The sequence below is a fragment of the Gopherus evgoodei genome, chromosome 1 (genome assembly GCF_007399415.2).
Source record: "Gopherus evgoodei ecotype Sinaloan lineage chromosome 1, rGopEvg1_v1.p, whole genome shotgun sequence".
NCBI lineage: Eukaryota > Metazoa > Chordata > Testudines > Testudinidae > Gopherus > Gopherus evgoodei.
Genome location: NC_044322.1, coordinates 60,868,659 through 60,881,197, shown reverse-complemented (window position 1 = coordinate 60,881,197; position 12,539 = coordinate 60,868,659). Strand labels below are relative to the sequence as shown.

The 12,539-nt window shown below is 46.9% G+C and overlaps 1 protein-coding gene across 1 annotated transcript in view; it reads right to left on the bottom strand.

The window, feature by feature from the left end:
• The window catches only part of ELF1 (E74 like ETS transcription factor 1), a 60,684-nt gene that overhangs the window by 31,507 nt on the left and 16,638 nt on the right, over positions 1–12,539 (bottom strand). The gene's annotated exons all lie outside the window — the stretch shown is intronic.

The following is a 12,539-nucleotide window of genomic DNA, read 5'->3' as shown; positions in this document are numbered from 1 at the left end:
GGTACTGGAGGAGGCCAGGGCTCTGGGGAGGGGGTGCAGGCTCTAGGGTGAGGCCAAGAATGAGGGGTTTGGTGTGCAGGAAGGGGCTTCAGGTTGGGGGGGGCTCAGGGCTGAGGACTGGGGCAGTGGGGTGGGAGTGCTAAGGCGACTGCCAGTCAACAGCACAGCAGGGGTGCTAAGGCAGGCTTCCTACCTGTCCTGGCACCACAGACCTCCCCCACAGGCACACACACCTCCAGCTCCCATTGGCCAGGAACCAGCCAACGGGAGTGTGGACCCAGTGCTTGGAGTGGGGGAAGCACATCAAGACACGTGCCCCACCTGTCTAGGAGGCGGACCTACTGCTGGCCGCTTCCAGGGCGCAGTGCAGTGTCAGAACAGGTAGGGACTAGCCTTCCTTAGCTGGGAAGCACCACCAATGGGACTTTTAATGGCCTGGTCGGCAGTGCTGACCAGAGCCGCTGTGACCCAGTGCCTTACAGTCCACGACTCAGTACTGGGTCGCGACCTGCAATTTGAAAACCACTGAACTAGAGCACATAGTGTATTCTGCACCATAAACTTAAAAAACTGCCAACTTCTTTCTCTGGTGGACCAAAGGGAGAAAATTCCAGAATAAAAAAAACACTGCCAAGATGCCATGTGGTTCAGGGCGCAATCCAGACCAGTGAGAGGTTGTGCAGCCACTTGCCCTCCAATCCTGAGTGTCTTAATGCTTTGCTGCTGTACCTTCCAGCCTAGGATGCTCACAACCATGCAGGTCACACTGTGAAGTGTCTGTGTGCTAGACAGCCCCGGTTCAGCAGCTCTGACCCCAGCAGTCTGTCTACAGACCCACATAGACTTCTACCAGCCTTAGGCCTGGTCTACACTACGCGTTTATACTGAATTTAGCAGCGTTAAACCGATTTAACCCTGCACTTGTCCACACAACGAATCCCTTTATATCAATATAAAGGGCTCTTAAAACTGATTTCTGTATTCTTCCCCGACGAGGGGAGTAGCGCTGAAATCGGTATTGCCATGTCGGATTAGGGTTAGTGTGGCCGCAATTCGACGGTATTGGCTTCCTGGCGGTATCCCACAGTGCACCATTGTGACTGTTCTGGAAAGCCATCTCAACTCGGATGCACTGGCCAGATAGACAGGAAAAGCCCCGCGAACTTTGGAATTTCATTTCCTGTTTGCTCAGCGTGAAGCATTGATCAGCACAGGTGGCCATGCAGTCCCAAATCCAAAAAGAGCTCCAGCATGGACCGTACGGAAGATACTGGATCTGATCGCTGTATGGGGAGACAAATCTGTTCTATCAGAGCTCTGTTCCAGAAGATGAAATGCCAAAGCATTTGAAAAAATCTCCAGGCTATGATAGACAGAGGCCACAGCAGGGACTCAACACAGTGCTGTGTGACAAGCCTAACGGAAAGCCAAAGAATCAAATGGACGCTCATGGAGGGAGGGAGGGGGGACTGAGGACTCGAGCTATCCCACAGTTCCCGCAGTCTCTGAAAAGCATTTGCATTCTTGGCTAAGCTCCCAATGCCTGAAGGGTCAAAAACATTGTCACCAGTGGTTCAGGGAATATGTCATCAATTTACCACTACCCCTACCCCCCCTCAAAGAAAAGGGAAAAAAATCGTTTCTTGTCTCTTTTCAATGTCACCGTATGTCTACTAGATGCTGCTGGTAGATGGGGTGCTGCAGCGGTAAACAGTAGCATCCTCTTGAGATTGAATGGATGTTTTCAGAGAACTATCCACAATGACTCCAAGATCTCTTTCCTGAGTGGGAACAGCTAATTTAGACCCCATCATTTTATATGTACAGTTGGGATTATGTTTTTTAAGGTGCATTACTTTGTGTTTATCAGCACTGAATTCCATCTGCCATTTTGTTGCCCAATCACTCAATTTAGTAGCTCTTCGCAGTCTGCTTTGGACTTAACTATCTTGAGTAGTTTTGTATCATCTGCAAATTTTGCCACCTCACTGTTTACCCTTTTTTCCAGATCATTTATGAATAAGTTGAATAGTAATGGTCCCAGTACAGACCCCTGAGGGACTCCACTATTTACCTCTCTCCATTCTGAAAACTGGCCATTTATTCCTACCCTTTGTTTCCTATCTTTTAACCATATCTTTTTACCAGTCTATGAGAGGACCTTCCCGCGTATCTCATGACAGCTTACTTTGCTTAAGAGCTTTGGTGAGGGACCTTGTCAAAGGCTTTCTGAAAATCTAAGTATACTATATCCACTGGATCCCCCCTTGTCCACATGCTTGTTGACCTCCTCAAAGAATTCTAGTAGATTGGTGAGGCATGATTTCCTTTAAAAAAAAAAAGTTGATTCTTCCCCCAACAAATTATGTTCACGTATATGTCTGACAATTCTATTCTTTACTATAATTCCAACCAGTTTGCCTGGTACTGAAATCAGGCTTACCAGCTGGGATCACCTCTGAAGCCCTTTATGAAAATTGGCATCACATTAGCAATCCTCCAGTGATTTTGGTACAGAAGCTGATTTAAATGATAGGTTACAAATTACAGTTAATAGTTCTGCCATTTCACATATGAATTCCTTCAGAGCTCTTGGGGGTATACGAGAAGGTTACTCACCCTGTGCAGTAACTGAGGTTCTTCGAGATGTGTGTCCCTGTGAGTGCTCCGCTTCAGGTGTTGGTGCATTCCAGCGCTGTTAATCAGAGATCTTTGGTAGCAGAGCCCAGTCGGGATGCACGTGCGCAGTTCATCTCTTGTGGCGGCGTTGGAGTCTGTTTGGTGCATGCGCGTTCCGACCCCCTCAGTTCCTTCTCCACCATAGAATCCTTTAAGTCAAACTCCAAAGTAGAGGGGAGGAGGGTGGGTAGTGGAGCACCCACAGGGACACACATCTCGAAGAACCTCAGTTACTGCACAGGATGAATAACCTCTTCTTCGAGTGGTGTCCCTGTGGGTGCTCCACTTCAGGTAAATGTAGAGCAGGACTCATTATGGTTGGGGGACTTTGGAGTTGCAGATTTGGCAGTGGCAGACAGTACTGTATGACCTACTATAGCGTCCACTCTGGTGTCTTGTATGATGGCATAGTGTTTGGAAAACGTATGGTCCGACGACCATGTAGCAGCTTTGCATACGCGTATGTTGTGTAGGAATGCTACCCATGTTGACATAGCTTGAGTGGAATGAGTTCTGATGCTGTCAAGAGGTTCAATGTCATGGATCTGGTAGCAGGACCTAATATAGTCAGAGATCCACAAGGAGAGCCACTGTTAGCAGCTCCTTTGGAGCATTCTGCAGTAGATATGAAGTGTCTCGGTGATTTACTAAATGATTTTGTTCTGTCCAAGTAGAAGGCAATAGCCCTTCTAATGTCAAGGGTATGAAGTGCCACTTCCTGTGAGTTTTTGTGGAGTTTGGGGTAAAAAGTGAGGAGGTTATCACTTTTTACCCCAAACTCCTTATCAGCTGGTTAAGATGGAAAGAGGACATCACCTTTGGCATAAATTGAGGGTGGGGTTGCATTGTGGTCTTGTCCTTAAAGAAATTAGTGTATGAAGGGTTGGTGATGAGTGCACTTATTTCCCCACCCCCTCTAGCTGATTTGATGGGCACAAGGAATGCAACCTTCCTGGACATGTGGAGTAAGGAGGAGGTAGCTGTCTGTTCAAAGGGAGGTCTCATGAGGCCTCTGAGGATGAGGTTCAAATTCCAGGTAGGTGTGGGGAGGTGGTGGACTTCAGGGTAGAGGTTTTGGAGTCTGGTAAGGAAGCATTTTGTAGTAGGGTCGATGAAGATAGAGGAGCCGTCCAGTTTCTCGTGGAAATCTCATTGATTGCCATGAGATGAACTCTGATCTTTGTTTTTGAGTTCTAAAATGTTGTCTAGGATATCAGGAAGAGGTGTGGTGCAGGGTATGAGGGTTTTCTGTAAGCACCACATTGAGAATCGTTTCCATTTTCGAAAGTAAGTATAGCGGGTGGAGTTGTGTCTACTGTGTTATAACACGTGTCTGACTTGCTCTGAACAGGCTAGTTCGTGCAATTGGAATCAACGAGGAGCCAGGCTATTGGATGAAGTTTCTCCAGTTGTGGATGGAGGATGCAACCATTGCTCTGGGAGAGGAAGTCTGGTCTCATCAGGAGAGTTCTCAGAGAGCAGATCAATGTGCAAAGCAGGTAAGGATACCAGGTCTGTCTGGCTCATGCTGGGGCAATAAGTATGACCTTGGCCTTGTTGTCCCTGATCTTGCAGAGAACTCTGTGTATTAAAGGAGGAATTGGAGGGAATGCATATATAAGAGTCCTGTTCCATGTAATTAGGAATGCATCTCCCAGGGAGCTGGTTCCGAGTTCCACTCTGTAGCAAAATAATTGGCATTTGTGGTTCCTTGATGCAAATAGATCTATTGAAGGAGAACCCTAAAGGGAGAATAGGTAGGATGCGATCACAGGAGTTAATTCCCATTCGTGTTTGTGTGACAAGTGCCTGCTGAGAGTGCCAGTGGTGATGTTCTGACACCTGAGCAGGTATGAGGCCGTGATGTCTACACAATGTCCTATGCCTCAGTTCCAAAGTTTGATGGCTTCTTTGCACAGGGAGTGTGATCTTGCTCCCCCTTGTCTGTTGATGTAAAACAGGGGTCCGCAACCTCTGGCATGAGGCTCACCAGGGTAAGCACCCTTGTGGGCTGGGCCAGTTTATCTATCTGCCGCATCAGCAGGTTCGGCTGATCATGGCTCCCACTGGCTGCGGTTCACTGTCCCAGGCCAATGGGGGTGGAGGGAAGCAGCGCGGGCAAGGGATGTGCTGGCCACAGCTTCCCACTGCTTACCCTGGTGAGCCGCATGCCAGAGATTGCTGACCCCCGATATAGAATTTGCATGTAATGTTTGTCCATGAGTACTCAAATAGATTTGTTCTGAATGAGTGGGAGGAAGAGGGAGAATGAGATGCTCTGAGTTCTAGGAGGTTTATATGCAGATGGGCCTCCGGTGCAGAACACCTGCCTTGCGTTGTGTGGATTGCAGATGTGCACCCCAGCCTATCAGGGAGGCGTCTGTGATGAGCATGAGTGCGGAGGAATTTTGGCAAAAGGGAACTCCTGTGCATATATTCTCCCTTTCTGTCCACTAGTACAGTGAGTTCAGCATGTTTGTAGGTGGAGCTACCATCATGTGGAGGCTGTACTTCGCAGGTTTGTACACTAAAATAGTCAGCCCTCTAAGCACCTCTTGTAGTCTGGTGTGTTTCACCACAAATGTGGTAGCTGCCATGTGGCCCAGAAGTTGCAGGCAAGTCCCGGCTTTGATCCTTGGGCAGATGGATACCGTGTGTATGAGGTGTTTGAAGGCGAGGAACCTGGCGTGCAGGAGGAAGGCTCTGGCTAGAATTGTGTCCAGGTAACTCTATTTGCTGTGTAGGCATCACAGTGGATTTCTGAACATTTGTTTGCAGTCCAAGCCTTTGGAAAAGAGCAATGGTCGACTGTGCGGCCATATACATTTCTTTGCACAATTAGCCCTTGATGACACAGTCATCCAGGTATGGGAAAAATATGATTTCTTGTTTGCGCAGGCGGGCCACCACCACTGTGAGAGTCTTGGAAAACACTCGCAGTACGGTGGAGAGACTGAATGGGAGCACTCTTTATTGGAAGCGGTCATGTTCCAATGTGAACCATAGGAATCGTCTGTGTGCTGGGTGTATTGAGATATAGAAATATGCGTCTTGTAGGTCGAAGGCTGAGAACCAGTCCCCTCATTCCAGCGTCAGTATTATTGTGCCCAACGTGACTATTCTGAATTTTTGGGAGCAGACGAATTTGTTGAGTCGTCACAGGTCTAGAATGGGTCACCATCCCTGCTTTTCTTCAGGGTCAAGAAATACTGGGAGTAAAATCTCTTCCCTCTGTGTTGTATTGGAACTTGTTCCACTGCACCTAAGGGAGTAGGTGAGTTACTTCTTCCTGAAGTAGGTGTTTGTCAGAGGGGTCTTTGAAGAAGGACGGGGAAGGGTAGGGAGCCATTAAATAAAGGGGACGGAATAGCCCGACTGCACTATTTCCAGGACCCAGCAATCCTGTGTGATGTTTCACTAAGTGTGGTGGAAGCGTGGAGGCGATGGCCAAAAGGGCAAGTAGGCATTGGTGGTAAGGAGTGGTCGCTCAGACCCTCGACCAAGACTTCAAAATTGCAGTTTGTTGCCCGACGGGTGGGACACAGGTTGTTCAGACTGGATTTTTCGACATCTGTTAGGCATGCCACGGGACCTCCCAGTGTCATGCTGCTTGGACTGTGGATGGCTGTATTGCTGCAGGCAAGACCTCTGGTAAGGCTGGTATCTCGCTCGGAAGGACGGCTGTAGATCCCTAGTGTTTGGAGGGTAGCCCTGGAATCTTTCATCATGTGAATGATTTCATTGGTGTTCCTGGAAAAAACTCTGTCTTTGTCGAACGGTAAATCCTCCACTTTGGTCTGCATTTCTTTAGGGATGCCAGATGAGGAGAGCCAGGAGGCCCTAATGCATCACCATTGCAGTAGCTGTGGTGCGAGCTGTGGTGTCATGTCCAGAGATGTCTGAAGCACCGTTCTGGATACTAGCTGTCCCTCTACCAGGACCGATTTAATATCCCCTCTTCGGTCCTCTGGAATGTGGGTAGCCCCAAGTTCTGTCTTCAGTCGAGGATGGTTGTGAAGGAACAGAGGGGGTCAGAATGTGCAGGCGCCAAACAGACTCCAATGATGCCGCAAGACACCAAGTGCGCATGCGTGTCCCGACTGGGCACGGCTACCAAAGATCTCCAATCAACAGCACCAGGATGCACCGACATCTGAAGTGGAGCACCCACAGGGACAGCACTCGAAGAAAAACATATGGTTCTGGTGACTTATTACTGTTTAATTTATCACTTTGTTCCAAATTGTCCTCTAATGACACCTGAATCTGGGACAGTTCCTCAGATTTGTCACCTAAAAAGAATAGCTCGGGTTTGGGAATCTCCCTCACATCCTCAGCTGTGAAGACTGATGCAAAGAATTCATTTAGTTTCTCCGCAATGGCCTTAACGTCCTTGAGTGCTCCTTTAGCATCTCGATCATCCAGAGGCCTCCACTGGTCATTTAGCTTCTGATGTACTTTAAAATTTTGCTATTACTTTTTGAGTGTTTGTCTAGCTGTTCTTCAAATTCTTTTTTGGTCTTTCTAATTATATTTTTACACTTTACTTGCCAGAGTTTATGCTCTTTTTATTTTCTTCAGTAGGATTTAATGTCCACTTTTTATAGGATGCCTTTTTGCCTCTGTTTCTTTTACTTTGTTATTTAGCCACTTCTTTGGTTCTCTTATTATGTTTTTTAGTTTGGGGTGTACATTTAAGTTGAGCATCTATCTATTATGGTGTCTTTAAAAAGTTTCCATGGCTTCTGTCTTTTCTTATATCTTCCAAAGTTCAACAACTTTGTTCCATGAGGCAGGATGACCTCATTCTATTCTTCCCTTTCGGTGGGTCTCCTACCCCCCTATATATTAATGAGGTTTCCATTGTTTTGATTCCACCATGCTTTAATTTACATAGGATACAGGTAAATGGCTGCTTTCTTTCAACTGTGGGGGAGAACATGTTCTTCTCTGTTTAGCCAAAGACTTTAAAGCATAATATCATTAAGTATCCATATTTCCACATATAATGTTAATGACATTTCAGAAAAGACTTCATTCTATATGCTTTAATAATAGTAAAATTGTATACAGTCTTGTATAAGTCCATACCGCTTCCTGCAATCCCCATTGGCCTGGAGCAGCGAACTGCGGCCAGTGGGAGCTGCGATCGGCTGAACCTGTGGACGTGGCAGGTAAACAAATGGCCCGGCCGACCAGGGGGCTTACTCTGGCAGGCTGTGTGCCAAAGGTTGCAGATCCCTGGCTTATCACTTGATGTTCAGCCCCCATCTTTACAGACAAGTACATCTTTTAAATGAATTCTTCTGATGGTTACCCACCCACTCCAAAGTAAAGTTTATTGAAGCTGTGAGAAAGGCAACAGAGTTTGGTGGTTAAAGAAGCTCTACACTCTTTCTTCCCCTACTTGTTAGCTTTCCAGCTTTGTTCATCTAATATGTAAAAATGGACCTTTACTGCCTTTGCCTGAAGGCTGGGCTGGTTAGAGATTCAAATACATGTTTCTTTGTCTAAAGCAGACAACTCTCAACTCCCTCCTGGTTTAAATACACTTTAATCATAATTCCAGCTTATATCCATTACTCGTTAATGCATGTCACATACATACGTCATGCAAGATTATTAATGATCAGTGAGTTATTAGTTTTCAAATATACATCAGAAGGCATATTTTGTACAAAAATTATTACAATAGTGCATGGGGTGTGACTATAGACGTGCTTAGGGTCATAAAATTACCCAGCTATCCATCCTCGCTAAGTTCAGCCTTAAGGGTAGACAACAAGACGTTCCATCCAAACATAGCTTCGAAAAGAGAGCATAGGTAGTCTTGAGACATAGTTAAATCCTTTTGAAATTATAACCAACACCTTGATTTGAACGCCTCAGGAGCAGGGTGTGAACCAGTGCAACACAGAATTAAATATGCAATGCCAAAAGAGATTTAAAACAAATTTTGATTACTGGTGTATCTACTACTACTGACTGGTGACTTGGCAGGAACTAGTTCTTATAAGCATAGCTATCACAGGCTTCAGTCACCAACTGAAGAAATAAAAAGGCTGAATGTTCACACACACACACACACACACACACACACACACACACACACACACACACCCCTCTACCTGACTGCGCGCATAGATAATTGTCTAACCTCTCCCCGGGTCTTGAAATCACTGAAATAAATAAGAGCTTTGCCACCTGAAACTGTTTTGGGCGACAAGTAGTTCAGGCCCTGATCTGGCGAGCCCACCTCACACAATTAACTGAAGTCAATGAAAGAGAATTTGAAACCATGGGCCTTCAACCACAATGCTCATAGCAAGCCTGAGCAGAGTGCTAGTATTCAATCTAATGCAAAAAAAACAGAAAGTTTGACTGCATTGCTTGAAGAAAAGTAGAAATAAGTAGTGAGGAAACTAACATTTAAAAGGAATATAAATCTAACTGGCAGGAAAAAAAAGTTGGAAGAAACAGTTAATTTGAGGATCTGACTAAACCAGGGGTGGGCAAACTACAGCCCGCAGGCCGGATCCGGCCCCTCAGAGCTTTGGATCCTGCCCACAGGATTGTCACCCCCGTGGCACCACTGGCCCCACACCACTCCCAGAAGTGGCTGACACCACATTCCTGCGGGCCTTTGGGGAGTGGAGGCAGAGGGCTCCGTGCGCTGCCCTTGCTTGTAGGCACCACCCCCCGCAGCTCCCATTGACCGGGAACAGGGAGCTTCGGGGGAAGTACCAGAAGGCGTGGCAAGGGCAGTGCACGGAGCCCTCTGCCCCCGCCCCAGAGGCCACAGGGACATGGTGCCAGTCGCTTCCGGGAGCAGCGGGGCCAGGGCCGGGGCCAGGGCCAGGGCCAGGGCAGGCAGGGTACATGCCACTGCCACCCCGGAGCTGCTCCAGGTAAGCGCCGCTGGGCTGGAGCCTAAACCCCTTCTGCACCCCACACCCAACTCCCTGCCCTGAGCCCCCTCCTGCACCCCAACTCCCTACCCTGAGCCCCCTGCCGCACCCCACACCATCCTGCACCCCAGCCCCCTTCCCTGAGCTCCCTCATGCACCCCTCCTCTGCCCCAACCCCTTGCCCTGAGCCCCTTCCTGCACACTGCACCTCCTCGCACATCCCACATTCCCTCCTGGACCCCAGCCCCGCAATTTCCCCATCCAGATGTGGCCCTCGGGGCAAAAAGTTTGCCCACTCCTGGACTAAACCTATTATGCAAAGTTTATGGCAACTTTGCCCTCTTAAACTGCAAACCAAAGGATTGGAAAAATAACTCAGTTGCTTACAGATCGTTAATGAAAGCAGCTTTGCAAGACAGTACCTGCCCAGGGATATAATTTGTTTTCATGGTCAAGTATATTATCAATAGTGTTTTCATTATCATTCAACTTGAATAATTTGGATAATTTAAACTTATCTTTTAGGGACTACTGCCTATTGGATGGGAGCTATAGCAAAGGCTTAATTAATCCTCTACTTCCAAACTCAGACCTGTGCTGGGGAATTCTCTTACATTCTTCTTCCCGCTTCCAGGATTTGTCGAAGTGGTAAAATATTTGCATTAGTATTTCCCTCCCCAGGGCCCCAGACAGCTGTTATTTTTTCAGTTCTGTAATTAACCTTGTTCACACTTTTCCTCCACTTTTATTTGGATGAGGTAATCAGTAAATATCACTAAAAGAAGGGGAAAAATAGACAACACAACACACAGATACAAGAGTCCCAAACTCTTTTCTTCCATAAAAGCAATAGATTTATCCTAGAAAGTAGCAACATTTATAGTATTATTTGTATTTCAGTAGCACCAAATGGCCCCAGTTCCATTGTCCTAGGCACTGTACAATCACATAACAAAAAAAGATGATCCTTGCTCAAAATGTTTACAATCTAACAGACCATACTATTGCAATACTGACCACTCTAAAATACTGATGTAATCACTTGCCCTTCAATTTTTAAAATATATTTTAATTGAGTTTTCAATTTTTAGCTACCAGTATATTGAAAAAACCCATCCACAGAGATAGAGTTATGCAAAGATTACAACTACCAGGAACACAAGTTCCAAAAAGCAGCTTTTGCCAGCTTACCTGACAGGGTTCACATGGAGACTGTCCTTAAGCACAGGGAGTGTGCTGCAACGCAGTGGTAAAGGGACTTGTGTGGGAAGAATGTGGTCTCCATTTTAAGGGCCAGATCCCCAGCTGGTGTAAATGGTCAAACCTCCTTTGAGTTCAGTGGAGCCATAACAATTTATACCTATGATACCTATATTCTTATCAATACATTCTGAGGGGAAAAGATTTATTTATTCCGGGATAATAGTTTATTCTTGTGCACAGAAGCAACGGTCATAGCAGGTAAGCATATTGATGTCTCCTACTAATTGACCATTTTAATCTTGAACCTAGAGTAAAGTGAATTCTCTGTTAGTACCTCTAAAAGGTAAAAGGGTCACAGCTGTTTTCTCTATGTAGTGGTACAGTTTAAAATTTATGAAACTGAAGAATAAAACAACTGTTTACTCTAGAGGCTTTAAACTAGATCACTCTGTAGACAGCAAAGCTTACCCATAGTGTTATAGGAACTGTTACACTTCTAAAAAGCTAGCTCCCCTCTCTTTAGTGGAGTTACTGTTGATTTACGTTAGTGTAAGTTAAAGGAGAATACTAATATACTGCACAGGTATAAAAGCAAATTTTTCATCACCCATGTGACAAAGTTCCTCCTCTATTTTGGTGGGTTCTGCGCTTATTGGCGGATTTGTTCGCCTCAGAGATTCACCATATGGGCCAAGAAACAGCCCAGAGACCTTCCCCCCCAGTAACACCCACAGTCCAGGTCAATTCCTCCTGTGTCTGATCAGGAGTTGGGAGGCTTGGGAGGAACCTGGGCCTGCCCTCTACTCCAGGTTCCAGCCCAGGGCCCTGTGGACTGCAGCTGTCTACAGTGTCTCCAGCATTTAGAATAGTATTAAATATATAAAAAAAATTTAATTTATAAGAGCATCGCACTCAGAGGTTTGCTGTGTGAAAGGAGTCACCAAGGCAAAAGTTTGAGAACCACTGAATTAAATGCTAGCATTTCACACACAGGCTACTGAAACGAGCTGAACACGGTTTGTCCTTCTTAACACTTGCAGTTACACTATGCTGGGCACCAATCCAGCTGCTCCCATTGCTAACACTTGTCAGCAACAGGTAGGTTATTGCTAGTTGGGGGGAAACAGCAATGGAGGATAATGCAGGGTCAGGAGGGAGCAGGGACACACACGCTGACCCCAGGGCAGGACGGAGCAGGAATTCCCCTGCCCAGGTCAGTGTTCCTTGAAGCGCAGTATCTGCTGTAACTAACCAATCCAGTAAGGGAGGCTGCGGCCGCTTCCTTGGGCAAACCCTGTCCCAGCACCACTCCGGCACCTGGCTGCAGCTAAGCACAGAGCTAGTACAGCCTGTAAGGGCAGGTGGAGGCAGGGGGTAACTTCCCTACAGTGCCCCAAGAGGGAAGGAGGTCGGAGGGGAGAAGCTCCTGCCCAGCACCACTGAGCTCACTAGTCCCAGCAGCTGGGGCACGAGGAATAGTTTGCAGCTCTGTCCTCCTGCGAGGAAGGGAAGAGTATGAAATCAACTACCATGGTGAGTCCAGCCTCGGCCCTGCTCCACCGCCTTTCCTGCTGGGACTGCTGCAGGGGTCCCAAGAGCACTTCCAACCCCTGCAATCCTCACTACTTAGCCAGAAAAGCCCTGCTTCTTGGGTCCCCACCCCCAGAAGCACTAATGGGCCAGGACGGCACTACAGCTGGCAGAAGTGATCAGAGTTCGGAGCTGGTAACGCTGCTGAATCTTACATAA